The sequence below is a fragment of the Octopus sinensis genome, linkage group LG1, assembly GCF_006345805.1.
Source record: "Octopus sinensis linkage group LG1, ASM634580v1, whole genome shotgun sequence".
In the NCBI taxonomy this organism is placed as follows: Eukaryota; Metazoa; Mollusca; class Cephalopoda; order Octopoda; family Octopodidae; genus Octopus; species Octopus sinensis.
Window position 1 is genome coordinate 10774802 of NC_042997.1, and position 20000 is coordinate 10794801.

The window sequence follows — 20000 nt, forward strand, 5'->3', positions numbered from 1 at the left end:
AGTACGTGCGTATGTATCTATTTATGTTTGTACGTATGTGTGCAGGTATGTGCGTATGCATGCATGAATGTATGTATGTACGTACGTATGTATGTATGTATGTATGTATGTATGCATGCATGCATGTATGTATGTATGTATGTATGTATGTATGTATGTATGTATGTATGTGAAGGCGCATGGCTCAGTGGTTAGAGCGTCGAGCTTACGATCGTGAGGTTGTGAGTTCGAATCCCAGACCGGCCTGCGTGTTGTGTTCTTGAGCAAGACACTTTATTTCACGTTGTTCAAGTTCACTCATCTGTAGAAATGAGTTGCGACGTCACAGGTGCCAAGCTGTGTCGGCCTTTGCCTTTCCCTTGGATAACATTAGATGGCGTGGAAAGGGGAGGCCGGTATGCATGGGCGACTGCTGGTCTTCCATAAACAAGCTTGCCTGGACTTGTGCCTGGGAGGGTAACTTTCTAGGTGCAAACCCATGGTCTGTGTCGTGACCGAAGGGCGTCTCAGAATGTGTGTATGTATGTATGTATGTATGTATGTATGTATGTATGTATGTATGTATGTATGTATGTATGTGCATGCATGAATGCATATATACAAAAGTCCTACTTCAATTGAATTCGACTGAGCAAGGGATATTGTTCTTCTGCTGTTGTTTTGTTCCTAATCGAGCACACTTGGCCATTCCGTCATTTTTTATCATGCATATTATACACTTGATTATATTATGTAATGTGTCTTTTTTTCCCCCAACGTCTGTACGCTGTACACTGGGAGAAATTCAGATTTCTTTATCAAGCACACAATATTCGAATAAGCGTTGTATAATTTAAATATATTCAATCAACTAAATTTTGGGTATTTGCATCAGCAGTTTCTTTTTCATGAATGTCGCTATGTACGCATTTATTCATGTAAGCATATACTAAATCATTATTACTATGAAGTTAACCCTATAATCAAAGTGCAATAATTGCTGATGCTGTATTTGGTGGGTATAGATGTGTGTATTTTCACTGGTATTTGATGTGACACTCACATCAGACAGACCAGTAACACCTAAAATATTACCAATTTCTGTTCTCTTTACTAATATCTGGCTTTCTAAGCAAGATTTAATGAAATGTTTTAATCGTACGTCTACCCCTTTTTTATAAGAAATTATTCAGTCTTTAAATCTCGTTTGTACGTGGGATGAATTCATCTGGAACAACTCTCCTTAAAGATAATATTCTTGATGTTCGTTACTATAGATTTATGCATTAGAAAACAATAGCACTTCGCTGATATTTAGAGGAAGTTGCTTATTATATGCTAATTCATGTATAGTACGCTATTGATGTACAAATATCCAGTAAATTGGTCAGTCGCTTCTTTGTTTTGTTTTTTGTTTTATTTTAGGATTTTTTTCTTTCTTCTTCAAAGGAACAACTTTCCTCTAGTGACCAATTAATAATCAAAAGTTTTGTACCAATACTGGTACATCAAATGTCTTGCAAGATATTGATTAAAAGTATGAGACTATTACCGATTGCTTTATCATGGGGTAATTACACAAGTTTTTTATTCAAGGTATTATCGAAGGATATATTTTCATCTACCATGGTCATTTAATTAATTTAGCCTACTTAAGAATATATTTCCAGCGTTTCTCTAAAATATGTTTTAATTATATTCTCTGGAGAGTCATAAATTATACTAAAGAAATTATATCCTCTAGAGGGTTATAAATTATTTTAAAGAACGGCTAGATATATATTTTTACATAGAACTAATTCCTATGCTTTGTACTGTTATACATAAATTTCCTTAGAACGATTTAATGATATTCACTCTCCGAAACAAATATTGCGGGAAGGAACATCAGTTATTTTCTTCTTCATTCATTTTTCTTTCCTTCTTTTTTTTTTCTTTAGTCGAGTTTACATATTTCTCTCAATTTATCAGAACATACAAGAATTTATCATATCAATTATATTCGATGTCATTTGAGTATGCTGCTATTATGCCAATGTTTTGTATAATAACAAGTATATATGAGAATATTAACCCCCACCCTCTGACTATATTTCTAATGAAACACATATTCTGCCTGTTGCACTTAATTTGAAAATAATCAGGTATATGGAGGGATTTAATACAATATGTAATAATTTTTTTTCATCATGCTTTTTGAAACATATTTTAATACAAAAGTTCTTGCATACATTTATTATGGGAGATATAAATTTATATGAATATATTAATCCTTTAAAACTGAGGATTTTGTATGGTGCAAGTAGAGATGTTGATATCAGAAGGTATAACTTGGCTACATAGTTCTCTCTCTATCGCTATCCCTCTATCTATCTATCTCTATATCTCTCTCTATCTCTTTCTATCTCTCTCTTCATATAAAAATACCATGAACAATTATAGATAATGGAGGAGAAAAAGATGTTGAATCAAAATTAGATTTAATACAAAATAGGATTCAATACATACGCGCGTTTCAAAGGACAATACAAATATGTAAAAAAATATAGCCATAGTAATTATAATTAAATTTATGCATTCTCATTTTCATCAGTGTGAAGAATTTTTTTAAGGACATCAAAAAAGGTTTACTAAAATAAAGTAAATTAAAATAAGATACAATAAGGGAGAATACAAGTGGGGTAATAGAGGGAAAATCGGATTTTTGAAAGCAAGTTTTAAAAGGGGATAAAATAACAGTAATAATAATAGTAAGAAAGACGAAAGGGGAAAAAGACAGACATATCGATGTGTATACATATGTGCGGTAAACTTTAACATAAAAATAAGAATGAAAACCTAACGGGTATGTTTTAAAAAATGGTAACAGGTCGATACAAAGTATAATAAACAGGGCCACATGTGTATAGTAGAATATAACGTAACAGGTGGACTAATAGAAAAAACATAGAGAGTTATACATATACATATTAATATTGAAAAACGAAAAAATACATGTATATATATTGAACACGAGGCTAAAAAGTGATAGGCAAGACTATGTTTGAAAAAAGCTACAATATGCATGTGTATATATATATATATATAAATTAATAATAAAATAGTAGGGAATAAATCCAAACTTACAGGGAAAAATCAGATTTAGGATTGAATCCAATTTTATAGTAAAATATTATATTATATTAAATTAGAGATAAAACCACTATTAGGCAAATCAAACAAAGAAAAACTTAAGCCAATACATAAAATTATTTAATTTATATTATTTTAAATATATATCAAAAGTATTAAAAGATTAATCATTATCTTTTATTAATCTTTTAATACTTTTGATATATATTTAAAATACTTTTGATATATATTTAAAATAATATAAATTAATTAATTTTATGTATTGGCTTAAGTTTTTCATTGTTTGATTTGCCTAATAGTGGTTTTATCTCTAATTTAATATAATATATATATATATATGCGTATATGTGTGTGTGCGTGTCTGTATGTGTGTGTGTGTGCTTGTGTGTAACCAAATAATAACAGATGGATGTAATTCACTCACCACAGCTGCTTCATCATGCAGGAAGAAAACCGTTTCAAAACATCTTAATTTGCCAGCAACTGCCATTACATGACTCTCCGACATGTGTGCGCGTGTATGTGTGTGCGCGTGTATGTGTGTGCGCGTGTATGTGTGTGTATGTGTGTGCGCGTGTATGTGTGTGCGTGTGTATGTGTGTGTGCGTGTGGGGGTGTATTCTTTTATTTTTTTACTTGTTTCAGTCATTTGACTGCGACCATGCTGGAGCACCGCCTTAAAGGGTTTTAGTCGAACAAATCGACCCCAAGATTTATTTTTTAAAGCCTAGTACTTATTCTATCGGTCTCTTTTGCCGAGTCGCTAGATATGAGGACGTTAACATATCAACACCGGTTATCAAGTGGTAATGAGAGACAAGCAGATACACAAAAACGCACACAAACACACACATATATACATATATAATATACACACACATATATACATATACACACATATATACATATATAATTCAGTTTTCGTCAACCAAATCCACTCACAAGGCTTTAGGTTATAGTAGAAGACACTTGCCCAAGATGCTACGCAGTGGTACTGAACCCTGAATCATGAGTCTGGGAAGCAAGCTTCTTACCTCACAGCCACGCCAGCACCTATGTACGTATGTATGCATGTACCTGTCGGTTCTCAATGCTGAGTATCGGAAGTTGTTTAGGAGCCATATTTGTAATTTTTTCGTTTCTGTAGTGAAAATAGTTCACTTTTTTTAGACCACAATTCTTAGACGCATTAATATCACAATTTCTCATTTAAGATATCGAAAGTTTTATGTTTACGTGGTGGGAATAAGTACAATAACCAGCTTCAGTGTGTGTTATATACTATTTTACTTGTTTCAGTCATTTGACTGCGACCATACTGGAGCACCGCCTTTCGTAGAACAAATTGACCCCAGGACTTATTCTTTGTAAGTCTCGTACTTCTTCTATCGGTTTCTTGTGCTGAACCGCTAAGTTACGGGGACGTAAACACACCAACATCGGTTGTCAAGCGATGATGGGGAAACAAACACAGACTTTCAGGTACATACATACATATATATATATATATATATATATATATATAATATATATATATATATATATACATATATATGTACAGACACACACTTATATATATATATATATATTTATACGACGAGATTCTTCCAGTTTCCGTCCACCAAATCCACTGAACCCTGAACCATGGGGTTGGAGAGCAAGCTTCTCACCTCACAGCCACTCCTGCGCCTATATACATATATATAATATATATATATATATATATATATATTATATATATATATATATATATATATATACATATATATATATATATATATATATATATATATACATATATATGTACAGACACACACTTATATATATATATATATTTATACGACGAGATTCTTCCAGTTTCCGTCCACCAAATCCACTGAACCCTGAACCATGGGGTTGGAGAGCAAGCTTCTCACCTCACAGCCACTCCTGCGCCTATATACATATATATAATACACACACATACACACACACACACACACACACATACACACATATGCAGAGACATACATATACATGCAGACATACATACACATAGGGAGAATGCACAACCTGGCACAAGTATCTATGTATTACGTAAAACTCTCTAAAATAGGCATTAATTCATTGTAGAATTTGCATAGCCTCGGGCCGACCAAAGCCTTGTGAGTGGATTTGGTAGACGGAAATTGAAAGAAGCCCGTCGTATATATGTATATGTATATGTGTGTGTGTTTGTGTGTGTTTGCCCCCCCCCCCAATCGCTTGACAACCGATGCTGGTGTGTTTATGTCCCCGTAACTTAGCGGTTCGGCAAAAGAGACCGATAGAATAAGTACTAAGCTTACAAAGAATAAGTCCTGGGGTCGATTTGCTCGACTAAACGTGGTGCTCCAGTATGGCCGCAGTCAAATGACTGAAACAAGTAAAAGAGTAAAAGAGTAAAGACTCTGGGTAATTGTTCAGTTTAATTATATGAATAAAAATTAAGGGGGAGATATGTAATAAAAGGAGCAAAGGGACATTGGGTATTCGGTGGCATAGAGAGAGCCTGAAAGAAGTGATTTTTGGTCGACGCACCTGACCGCACAGAAGAAATTTTAACTGAGCTGATACAAAGGTGGATTTTGCCTGGATCTCACATAGTCAGCGATGGATGGCGAGCATGTGTGTGTGTGTGTGTGTGTGTGTGTGTGTGTGTGGTGTGTGTGTGTGTTTATGTTCAGTTATAATGAAAATAACCTCAGTGGTGTTCCCTACACGCACTAGGTGATTATACACCAACAATATTTTGTTGATCTTCATGATCAAGACGTCCACACACACAAAATGTGGAAAATATGTGGATGCGGTTGAAACGGAAATTGAGACGACACATTGAATGAATTGTTTGTTTCATACCTGCATGAGTTTCTCTGGCATAATTCCACTGAGAAAAAAAAAAAAAGACGTGTTCACTTTCTGACGGCGATCGCCAGTCTTTATGCCGTATAAAAAGCTGCTTCTTTTACTATTAACCTCCTCTTAATTTTATTTACTTTTTTTTCAAATTACTAAGACTTTGTTATAGTTTGTTCTATAATCAGTAAAATAATCCTTGATACATTTAAAAAAGATGAAAATGAAATTGGAAAAGAGATGAGACTGTCAAGGAAAAATGTTCATAATCTTCACTTGAGTGAATTTGAAAATAAATGCTCTGATGGAAATTAATGAATTATATTTTACCAAAATGAAGAGTTGAGTTTTGCTATATTGTTGTTTCATTATATTCATGTATAGACGTCTTAAGTGTTTCTAGTATCCTTTTCCTAGCAATTAAAAAGAAACTTAAATACATTTTAATTTAAAATGAGTAATAAATGTCTCACATCACTGTAGAATTTTTTAAATTTTTTTGCTGACACAACTGTCAGCAAATAGACCCTTTTCGTTTATCTCGGCTAATATTTGTATATTTTCTTGACACCCTTGATAATGCAACATACAATTGATTATGAGCGAAGAAGTGTGTTGGGAGATGACATCATTGACTAAATATTGTTATGGTGCATGACCGCAATCTAACACAATTTGAAACTTTAATTCTATTAGACAGGGATTATTGTTTTTGCACTACGTAATACTTTTTAAAATAATCTTCTCACTTGTTTTGTTGTGGGTTTTTTTTTCGCTTTATTACATTTTTACTCGAAGAAAAGCTATTTGTTTACATTTGGAATTCAAACAGAAGTTGACATTTAAAACAAAAGTGAATCTTGTAATATTAAGCTACCTCCAATATAATTCATAGTTTAAAAATTTTTTTAATATTCATTTATAATTCCTTCAAAGTAATTTGCTTTTTTTTAATAACGTGGGGGAAGAAATAAACTAGACACAGTCCTGTACTTCTTCAATCATTATAATATAGATTTCAAGCCAACAAAATCTTTCGGCTGATAATATAGATTTGACGGTTAAAATAGTGGAAGACGTCAATGCATGATACATATTTACAGCCAAATAGACTGAGTCACGAAATTTGTGCTTTGGCCACGAATTCTTTGGCCACGAATTCTTTATTAAGGAATTCAAATTCGTTACCGGTACTTTGTTGTATTTCTGAGCACAGCAACACTTGCTTGAACCTGCCTGTCAGTGTGTTGTTGTTGTTGTGTTGTTGTTGTTGTTGTTGTTGTTGTTGTTGCTGCTGCTGCTGCTGCTGTTGTTGTTGTTGTTCTTGTTCTTGTTCTTGTTCTTGTTGTTCTTGTTCATGTTGTTGTTAAGAGTTAGGTCAGCTCAACGGAATAGACCTACAATCAAAGGCATTTTAATTCTGGCTGCCTTGTCCTTCCCTCAGGTATTCCATTTTGTCTCTCTCTCTCTTTTCACAGCGGTTAAATTTGATTTGAGGGAAATTTGGCTGTTATTTCTAGCAGGTCGTACACCCATGTTTATGATCCCTTCTTTACGTGCTGTTGGTGGCAGTGGAGGAGGTAGTCGCTATTCTTTCAACTACTGCCGGTATTGGTGCTGATAGGGTTACCCTTGGTGCTACTGATATCAATATCAACTGCGGGCGTGGTTTTGATGCTTTTGAGTTTTTTTGGATCTGTTGTTGCGGTTGTTACAGCTGATGCTTCGAGCGATCTTCATATAAACAGCTCCACTATTATTGCAATTACCGCAGCTACCATGACGATGCCTCCTCAACGCCCCTCAACAGTGATGAAGGAACAATCAACGTTCTTCACGCCATCATTCATTTCTTCGCCTTTCACTATTATTTTTTCCCTTGTAGAAGAGGAAAAAAAAACAGGGTAACTATCTTTGATACTTCGCTTTCATTGCTGCTATTTAAATAGCATTACTTAAAAAGATTTCCTCAAGATAGGTATTTCGCTCCTCACAAATCACAAGCACTCTCGGCTCCTTATCTCCAAATGCAAGCTTTGATGCACATGCTCAGACGTTCAAAATTACATATAATCTCTCTATATTAGAGTCTACGTCCCTTTTTTAGAGGGCTGGGCTCTATTATAGACAGAGAAAGATAGGGAGTTCATCTTATTAACTGGCTTTACACCTACACATAATTTACTACTGTGTTTTTCCTCTCAGTCTGACTGTCTGTCTTCACTTCTTTCTTTTCACATATATAGCCAGTTAGCTAGCTATATGCCTATCTTACATTATATATTTTCATACAAAAATTTATCTCTATCGATACAGCATACTTAATGTATGTGTATAGTTGAAACGCTAGAAGTTGGTGCCTTCATCAGGAAAAAAAAAACTCTTTATAAACGTATTGTTTTATATATAGATATATATAGATAGATGTATATATACTCTTTACTCTCTCTTTTACTTGTTTCAATCATTTGACTTCAGCCATGCTGGAGCACCACCTTTTAGTCGAGCAAATCGACCCCAGGACTTATTCTTTGGAAGCCTAGTACTTATTCTATCGGTCTGTTTTGCCGAACCGCTAAGTTACGGGGACGTAAATACACCACCATCGGTTGTCAAGTGATGTTGGAGGGGACAAACCCAGACACACAAACACACACAAATACACACATTTCTACATATATACGACGGGCTTCTTTCAGTTTCCGTCTAGCAAATCCACTCACAAGGCTTTGGTCGGCCCGAAGCTATAGTAGAAGACACTTGCCCAAGGTGCCACGTGTGTGTGTGTATACACGCACACATGCACACATGCACACACACACACACACATATATACACACACGCTTCAGAGATAGGCAAGATGAAATTAATCTAGAAATGACCGCGTGAGCGATAGATACGAATTTCGGCTTTGTTACGTATTCGTGTCACTTCCGAAACAGAATGGAATCAGCAAGAGTGAAGTATATACAGGTAGTATATAAACTATACACTGGCTGGCAAAGGCACCGAATATGCAGAATAGATTCGAATTATGCAATAGAAGCAACTCTAAAGTAAAAATTTCTATCAACAGAACATAATTAATGTGTGTAGTTGTGTATGTATGTCATTTTAATGGCTACTGCGATAGTGACAATATAGGAACAAAGATTGATAGAATTGGATTTGTAAGATTGATACAAAGCTAGAAATTCTAGATCAGGAAATACACGACTATATCGATTCCCAGTTCTTGAGAGAAAATGCATTTTATCAACATTCGAAAGGTGAAAGCCATTAGCTAGCCCGGTGGGATTTGAACTCCCAGCGTAGACATAACTAAATACAGTAAGGTATCTTTTCCAGAATTCTGTCGCTTTTACTATCTACTGCTTTAATCACTGTTTAATGTTCTTTCTTTTTATTTTTTCTTGGCTGTCCATCAAGGTTGATGGCGTTTTTACTGGCGAACTGACAGATGACTACTCAATCTAATTCTTGATCCAGGCAGGCAGGGTAGGGAAAATACCCAACAGAGAACACAATCCGCATTATGCACACAACACACCATACAAACACTAATACAAAAAAAGATTGCGAAGAGACCCCCATAACAAAAACAAACTGGCGCAATATAACACCGGGAAGAGTTTGCACTCCTCCAACAACAAAAAAGAACACACAATGCTACACACACCCCAAGCACCACAGAATGTAGCAGGTGATGCAGTAGAAATTTGCCTGAAACTACCAAATGTTGAATAATAATAATAATAATAATAATAATAATAATAATAATAATAATAATAATAATATAATAATAATAATAATAATAATAATAATAATAATAATAATAATTGATGATGATGATAATAATAATAATAATGATGATAATAATAATAATAATAATAATAATAATAATAATAATAATAATAATAATAATAATAATAATAATAATTGATGATGATGATAATAATAATAATAATAATAATAATAATAATAATAATAATATAATAATAATAATAATAATAATAATAATAATAATTGATGATGATGATAATAATAATAATAATAATAATAATAATAATAATAATAATAATAATAATAATAATAATAATAATAATAATAATAATTGATGATGATGATAATGCCCTGATGCAGTACCAGACAGTGGCTCTCTTGGCTTCTCATCTTAACTAACTGAAAGTGTTATCATGTACATTGTTTTGTCTTGGTATAAAAGATGTGCTACGGTAAGTATTCTACTCACTACCATAAATGTGCTTGTCAGTTATTTGACTTTCACCATTTGAGCATGTCCCTTAGTGACTGATGATATGCGTATCTCTGATCACGCGCAGAAATAGTGGGGGAACATCATAACCATGTGTTAAGAAGAATTCTTTGGAGTTTGGATAATTCACCTCTGGAAACATGGGTGTTTCAATCAACATCCTTAAGCAATCCTTATTCACGTAGCTTTTGAACGGGATGGGCTACTCACCCTGAAGAAAATTCTAACTGGGCCCTACGTGCAAGGTCATGCGCTGTTTATCTTGATATTAGGTCACCTTGTTTCGCACACATGGTTGTGATGCATGTGCCTGATGTACCCTTCTCAGACGGTTAGTCATGATGGGTATAATGGACTTCTTATATTTTACCCCAGTGTCACTTTGATGGCATGCACTGCTCTCTCACTCAATAATAATAATAATAATAATAATAATAAGAAGAAGAAGAAGAGAAGAAGAAGAAGAGAAGAAGAAGAAGAAGAAGAAGAAGAAGAAAGAAGAAGAAGAAGAAGAAGAAGAAGAAGAAGAAGAGAAGAAGAAGAAGAAGAAGAAGAGAAGAAGAAGAAGAAGAAGAAGAAGAAGAATGTTCACTGGAGCCTATGTGAAAAGCACGACCTGAACAGGGCATGGAAATGGTACTGACATGAACTAGGAGTCACCGAGAACGAAGAACATAAGATACTGTGAGATTTTACAATCCAATGTGACACCCTAATCGAGGCTCGGAAACCAGGTGGGGGAGGGGAGGAGGACGACGAGGAGGACGACGAGGAGAAGGCAGACGAGGAGGAGGAGGACGACGAGGACGAGGACGAGGACGACGACGAGGAGGAGGAGGAGGAAGACGAGGAGGAGGAGGAGGAGGTGGATATTTCTAAGATAGATACAAAGCCTGAAAATTTAGAGGAGGGGCACAGTCGGTTACATCGAACCTAATGCTCAACTAGTGCTTATTTTATCGCCCCTGAAAGAATAGAAAGCAAAGTCGACCTCAGCAGAATTTGAACTTAGAATTTAAAGAGCCAGGAAAAATGCTGCCAGGCATTTTGCCGATTTCTACCAGCTCACTGCCTTAACAACAACAAACACAACAACAACGACGACGACGATGATGATGATGATGACGATGGTGACTTTTTTCCCTATAGGCACAAGGTCTGAGTTTTGGGGTGGGGAGCAGTTGAATTTCATCGACCCCAGTACTTGACTGGTACTTATCGATCCCAGAAAGACGGAAAGCATAAAGTCAGACGAAATACTGCTAAGCATTTTGTCCAGTGTGCTGACGACTCCATAGGCTCGCCGCCTTAATAATAATGATGATGATAATAATAATAATGAGAAAAAGAAGAAGGAGAAGGAGGAGGTGGGAGGAGGAGGAGGCAAGATCAATGTCATAAAATATTCCTTTTATGATAGTTTTGAATTTGCTTATACGGATTGAATATCAAACGGGCTTCATAGGACACGCGGTATTCATCGTAATGAAGAGAATTGGATACAATTCGGAATTACAAATTGTGAAGTATAGAGTCTTCATAATGAAATAAGAGAAAATAATGATTTAAAGGGAAATACATAAAAGTAATTGAATGAGATTACCAAATAAGGTAGTCGTAACAGAGATAACCAAAGATGAACCTAAATATCAACCAATAGAAAATATAATCAACACTAACATCGACCACAACTAAAACAATATATTCATAATTGAACCAGCAAGAACAATCATTAAGACCAACATCGAATACAATCATATTAAACACAGCCGACACGAGTTAACTTACATAAAGAAAATGGACGCTAATCAACACTAGCTAATTGGCATCGAAAACAGGAATAAAGTCCAGCTAACACCAATTCCCTTCATTGTCGGCCAACGCAAATAGGTACCAAGAAGCACCAGGGGCCAAAGAAAGAACTCCTATGCGACCGCTGAACGTCCAAGGAACAAGTCAAACCATACCTATTTCTTTATTACCCACAAGGGGCTAAACACAGAGGGGACAAACAAGGACAGACATAGGTATTAAGTCGATTACATCGACCCCAGTGTGTAACTGGTACTTAATTTATCGACCCCGAAAGGATGAAAGGCAAAGTCGACCTCGGTGGAATTTGAACTCAGAACGTAAAGACAGACGAAATACCGCTAAGCATTTCGTCCGGCGCGCTAACGTTTCTGCCAGCTCGCCGCCTTTAAGTCAAACCATACCCTTCCATGTTAATAGAACACGTTAAGTTGTTTTCTGGAGGTACAATTTTGGGAAAAAACGCAGTATGATTATAAATGGAAAAGCTTGTTGCAAATCTCCTCGATCAGTTTCGTCTTCCGTTAAACTATCAAGAACAATAGAAACTCTTATAGAACTAAAAACTTTCACCACATACATGACATTTACATTACGATGATTGGGGAAATGACGCTTCAACCTCAATACAGCTCACCTAAAAACTAATATAACACCTCAATGCCAAAAGCCTGGCTAGATTCACACACAAGCACGCACATATATATACACACATACACATATATACATATATACATACATACACATATATATATTATATATATATTATATATATATATATATATATATATATAATATATATATATATATATAAACGTTATCAATACCACATACTATATGGATTTTGTTCAGGCATTCCTTACCTGCGGGATAGCGCCAGGGGAAATGTCCCTATAAGAGGCCAAGTGTTAAAAAGCACTACCTCAAACCAGGCGAGAAAACTCGCCTCGTAAGTGAGCAAAAACGGTAGATATCAATATTTCGCTGTATTTTGCAACTCCTCAGTATCATACGCTCGAGTCACCTCGAAACAAATTGCGATATGCAAATAGTGTAGAGTCTATTTGCTGATGTGCAGCAGTGCTGCACAGGGGAAACAAAATTAAATTATGAATTTTAATGTTATTTTCCCTGTGCAGCGCTGTTGCACATCCCAAAAATTAATAAACAAAATTCACACGGCAACATAATAATACAACACCAGTTACGCAACTGAAATAGCCAATCTAATGAAAACTAGAGATAGCCTCAAACATAAAACCCCATTAACATACGCAGCAGAATTAAAACTCAGTTTCAAGAAAATTAAACAAGGGAATAACAAAGAAAACGAGGCATGAAAAATCATCAGTTGCAGGATATGAGCTAAGAGTGAAAAGGAATAAAACCAAATACCTTTAATAATTCACTCCAATATTCTTATGTTTCTATATGTCACCTTCCACCTTCTCTATCCGTTATGAGAATGAATCATTTATGTGGCACAAAGCCAATAATCTGAAGAGCGCTATGTCGACTGAACTGAATCCGCTATATAGCTGATGTAATTTATTGGATAGGATAGGATTTGAATTCAGAACATCGAAGGCTAAATATTTTAAACCTTCAGTACAACTATCAACTATTTATATCACATCCCGTCTTTTACCGGTATCATAATAAATTGTTTCTAACAAAGGCACAAGGCCTACAAATTTGGAGATCGGCATTAGCCAATTGTATCGGCTCTAATATTTGACTGAGACTTTATTTTACCCATTCTGAAAGGCAAAACTAACCTCGACGAAATTTAAACTCAGATCGTAAAGAGCCGAAACAAATACAGTAATTCATTTTGTCCGACATTCTCAAGATTCAGCCAACTCGCTGCCATATATTAAAATAATGATATATATATATATATATATATATATATATATATATATATATATATATATATATATATTAAATATAATATATAAATATATTAAAATAATGATAATACAAGAGAGAAGAAAACGAGATAAGAGATAAAATATCACTGATAATTAAAGATGTAAGACAGCTTAATCTTCCTCTAGCCGCACCTTACCTGCTCTTTAAAAACAATGTGAGATCATATAGAATAAATAGTCTTACGTTATGTCTAGGAAAGAAGCATAATATTATTATAGTTGGAACACTCTCATCATACTTCTACCCAATCAAGGTTGATCTGGAGCTAAACGAGAACAACAACAGCATCTAGAACAAAGATACAAAGAAGAATAACGAGACAATACATTGAGGAGAGGGAGTTTTCTCATTAAAACTAAACTACAGAACCTGAAACGTAATTATTTTATCAACATGATAAAATGGAAAGCCGAATTGAACATAGATCGCGAAAGGATTTATCTAAGCGCTGTAAGGTATTTTTGATTAGTACTCTATACCGATTCTACCATCCAGCCTGCACACACTAGCATAATTAATCATACTTTTTACTAAAGGCACGAGGCCTGGTATTTTGGGGAGGGAACAAGTCGATTACATCGACCCCAGTGTTTCACTGGTACTTAATTTATCGACCCCGTAAGGATGAAAAGCAAAGTCGACCTCGGCGGAATATGAACCCACAACGTGAAAACAGACGAAATACCGCTAAGCATTTCGCCCGGCGTGCTAACGACACACACACACACACACACATACACACACACACACACACACACACACACACATACACACACATACATATATATACATAAATGTGTAATGGTGTCTGTCTGTCTGTGTGTTTGGGTTTACTCTAACTCTTCCCACACCGTCCAACCGATTTTAATGATTTTTGGCACATACGTAGATCCCATGCCCTGAAGTTCAAATAAGGCCGTAATTTTTCGAAAACTCAATAATACTTAGCTGGCATCGATTTCTGTGAGCTCAATCGGGCGTTTGAATGGAAATTCCCATAACGATGTTATTTTTCTTGCAGCTTACCAAAACTCCGTCGCTAGCTCTGACCATTTTTCTTCCGCCTGCCACACATCTACTCATCCTGCAACAGCCTGCAGAACCAGATATAACATCTTAATGGGTAATAGTTGGCACGGGTAACATAGAAGATTTCAATACAAGATCAGAGGTGGGCTTAACTTCAACACGGAAAACACGAGCAATATATAAATATATATATATGCATATATATTCTTCTAATATAAGGATAAAATTTTATTAAAAATTTTTATCGGTTGCCAGTATATGAAAAATACCTTTTAAGATGAAATTATACAATTATAAATAAGAGCATAAAGAAAAAAAATTCTTTGCCAATATGCTGAAAAACAGGCGCTAAATCGTCTAACCACATAAAATATTTTCACTTGTGTTATACCACGTGCCGAAGCGCGTGCGCTTCCTGACCGACTACACTCGTGCCAAGGCGTGCTACGGAATTTCGTTTTGGATATATTTGGGGTACTTAAATGTATTCATGACTTTGCATCTGCTTTTCCGTGGGTATGCCTAAGTATTCCATCTATTTTCATTTCGTGTTCCTAGCTGATGAAGAAAGAATTCTTTGGGGATTAATCCAGAAACCGGAACTGATTTGGGAATTACTATATTTTTATGAATTTCTATTAGCTTGCTTTCCTCGTTTCAGCCTGTGGTGTAATAATACAAGTGAAAATATGTTATCTGGCGAGACAATTTAGCGTCTATTTTCAGCATACTGACAAAGAAATTTTTTCCCCTATTTATAGCTGTATAATTTTCACCTTAAAAGGTATTTTTCATATGCTGGCCACTGATTAAATTTTTTAATAAAATTTTATCCTTATATTAACCACTTGTGCGCGTTTCCTGACCGACCACATATGTGCCGAGGTTTGCTGCGGAATTTTGTTTTAGATATATTTGAGGTACTTAAATGTACTCATGATTTTACGTCTTTTTCCGTGGGTATGTCTAAGTATTTCATTTATTTTCATTTGTGTTCCTCGCTGATGAAGGAAGAATCCTTTTGAGGTTAATCCAAAAATCGGAACTGATTAAGAGATAACTATATTTTTATGTATTTCTGTTAGCTTGCTTTCCTTGTTTCGGCTCGTGGTGTAATAATACAAGTGAAAATATTTTATCTGCTTAGACAATTTAGCGTCTATTTTTTCGGCATATTGGCAAAACTGGAAATATAAACACATCGACACGAAAGGCACAATAAAAATTATTCTTATTAGTTTCATGCTTAAATCTCCTTTTGGAAAGAAAGAGAAAGAAATTAATAGATAATAGGGAAAGAAGAATACAAATGCAAAAATCATATTTTTAGCTCCAGCACCCTTTTCTTTTTCCTCTAGTTAAAGGCGTAAGTCCGAAACGAAAACTTTTCCATCTCTGAAATATTTGTTTCAAATTTTGACACAAGGCCAGAAATTTTGAGGAAGGGGGTAAATCGATTACATCGACCTCAGGTACTTATTTTCTCGACCCCAAAAGAATGAAAGGCAAAGCTGACCTCGGCGGAATTTGAACTCGGAACATAAAGACAGATGAAATTATGCTAAACAATTTTGACCGACGTGCTAACGATTCTGCCACTACGCCGTCTTTATTCCTCAAATACTATTCATTTAAAATTTTGGCACAAGGCCAGCTAGTACGGGGGCGGTGTATAAATCGATTACATCGACTCCAGTGATGAAAGTATCAACTGATACTTATTTCATCGAATCCGAAAGAATGAAAGGCAAAGTCGTACTCGGCCAAATTTGAACTCAGAACGTAAAGATAGACGAAATACCTATTTCTTTATTACCAACAAGGGGCTAAACACAGAGGGAACAAACAAGGACAGACATAGGTATTAAGTCGATTACATCGACCCCAGTTCGTAACTGGTACTTAATTTATCGACCCCGAAAGGATGAAAGGCAAAGTCGACCTCGGTGGAATTTGAACTCACAACGTAACGCAGACGAAATGCCACTAAGCATTTCGCCCGGCGTGCTAACAATCCTGCTAGCAAACGATACGCCTTTATGTCTTAAATAATATTTATGCTTTTTAGCCTTTTGTATCTTTGTGTCACTCTATTCCTTTTAAATTATTTCAATACATCACACACTTACGTTTATCTCTACTCAATTCGTTCCTGAGATTTCTAGTTTCATTCGGATTACACTGGTTACATTAACATAAATGTGTGTGTGTGTGTGTGTGTGTGTGTGTGTGTGTGTGTGTGTGTGTGTGTGTGTGTGTGTGTGTGTGTGTGTGTGGTTATACATGCCCGAATATAGTATGTAAATCAGTGTGTACATGTATGTATGTATATATATATATGCATAGACATGCTCACAAACGAACATTTGCATATACACTTGCACAAGCGCATATATATGTATATATATATATATATATATGCGTATACGTGTGTGCAAGTACGCATGTGTGCGTGTGTGTAATCAGATTTAATGAAAGAAAGACAAGTACGAAGGACAAATGGAAAGAAGAGGAAATGAATATGTTGGCTAGAAGTTGATTCAAAGAATGTAACTCAAGGAAAATAGCGAGAAGTGATGACTTATGAGGAAAGAAAACCACGTCAATGCATTATCTTTTCAATGAACAGTCTCAATAAAACCCTTCACAGATATTGTAGTAATTATCTTTATATATAAAAGTGAAGTTGTGTGTCTGTCTCCTACGATTTAGATTCCTAACTACTCCCACATTTTGCGGTACAGTTTAACCAAAACCGGGTATCTTATAGTCGTGATTCATATCGAGCCCTTCTGGGTATTAGCGCACGTCTACGATGAGTCTACGATTTAAAAAATAATTTACCATCATATTTTTCCATTTTAATGCATTTTTTCGCTATTATATAAGGGAAGTAACTCTCTAAAAATGTCTACGATGAGTCAACGATTTTTTAAAAATTTACCATAATTTTTTCCATTTTTAATGCATTTTTTGCTATTTTTTGGCTATAACTCTCTAAAAATGCTTTATAGTTATTTCCCTTACAAGCCCGAGCAACGCCGGGCGATACTGCTAGTCAGTTATAAAAATGTTTTAAATTTTTAATGGGTCGCTCGACGTGGTTGACATAACATCTAGATTTACTTCTAATCACAGCTATTATCTTTAAAAAAGGTTAAGGTGACGAGTTGGCAGAATCATTAGCGCGTCAGAAAAATGCTTAGCCGCTTTTCTCTTGGCTCATTACATTCTGAGTTCAAATTCCGCCGAGGTCACCTTTGTGTTTCATCCATTAAAGGTCGATAAAATAAGTACCTATTTCTTTATTACCCACAAAGGGTTAAACACAGAGGGGACAAACAAGAACAGACATAGGTATTAAGTCGATTACATCGACCCCCAGTGCGTAACTGGTACTTAATTTATCGACCCCGAAAGGATGAAAGGCAAAGTCGACCTCGGCGGAATTTGAACTCACAACGTATGAACACTGGGGTCGATATTATCCACTTGCTCCCTCTCACCAAATTGTAAGCCTTCTAACTCTAGTAGAAAGAATTAGTTAGTATGTGACGAGCTGGAAGAATAGTTAACTCGCCGGACAAAATGCTTAGTAGCATTTCGTCCGGCTTTACATTCTGAGCTTCAATATTATAGAGGTCAACTTTGTCTTTCTTCCTTTTCAGGATCGATAAAATAAGTGCCACTTGAGAACTGAGATCAATGTAACCGACCTACCCTTCCCCTAAAAATTACTGACCTGATGCCAAAACTTGAAACCATTATCTTAAAATAGTTTTCTTTTGTGTTGCTTAGTCAGAAGAGGACGGACAGTGCCCGTGAATTTTACTGAGACTCCGAGATTATTCGTGAGTGGAATAAGAAACTGCGAGATATAGATTACTGCATTAGGAAATAGTATAGTATTGCATAACAACACCAAAAACAACAACACTGAAGTCGCCCATAAATCTAAGCCTTAATCTCTTCATAAAAATGAAAAAACAAAACATTAAGTAATGACGTCTTAGTCACTGAACAAAAGAAATTATGATTGGGGGCTAAACAACAATACCAGTTTAAAAGAAAAGCCACTGGGTAAACACCACATTTTTAAATACTGCTATTACTAATGCTACTACTATAATCTTCTATGTAATTGACTAATTCGCTTGAAATACAGTCAAAGCTCATTCTATTAACCCTACTATGTTTAAGTATGTCGGATAATGTATTCTTAAATTACTCTACTTGAATAGAAAATCTTGAATGCTCATGGCTGGAATCCATTAGATTACATGTTTTCAATATCAGAGCTAACCCTGAGGCTAAATAACATCTTCTATTTTGAAGTGATAGATAGATAGATAGATAGATAGATAGATAGATAGATAGATAGATAGATAGATAGATAGATAGATAGATAGATAGATAGATAGATAGATAGATAGATAGATTTGCCAAGTTTTCACAATGACATCACCTTTAACTTGGTTTGTTCTTACAATTCCTCACTAACCTGATTTTACATGCAGTTTTATTTCCTTGGTGTTTTACTTAACGTTCGATCATTTATGTCCGGCGGAATGATTTATTTTGTTAATGTGAAAAAATCCAATGCATCGAGCGAATTCTAACTCATTAAGTATCAGTGTCCCTTTCTATTTATCTACTTATTCCAATCTAAGTATCTTATCAATTCTCTCTCTCTCCTCTCTCTCTCTCTCTATATATATATATATATATATATAATATATATATATACACATATATTATATATATATATTATATATATATATATTATATATATGCATGTATATATGTATATATACATTATATGTATGTATATGTATATATATTATATATATGTATATGTATATATATTATATATATGTATATATATATATATATACACATATATATATATATAATATATATATATTATGTATATATATTATTATATATAGTATATATATAT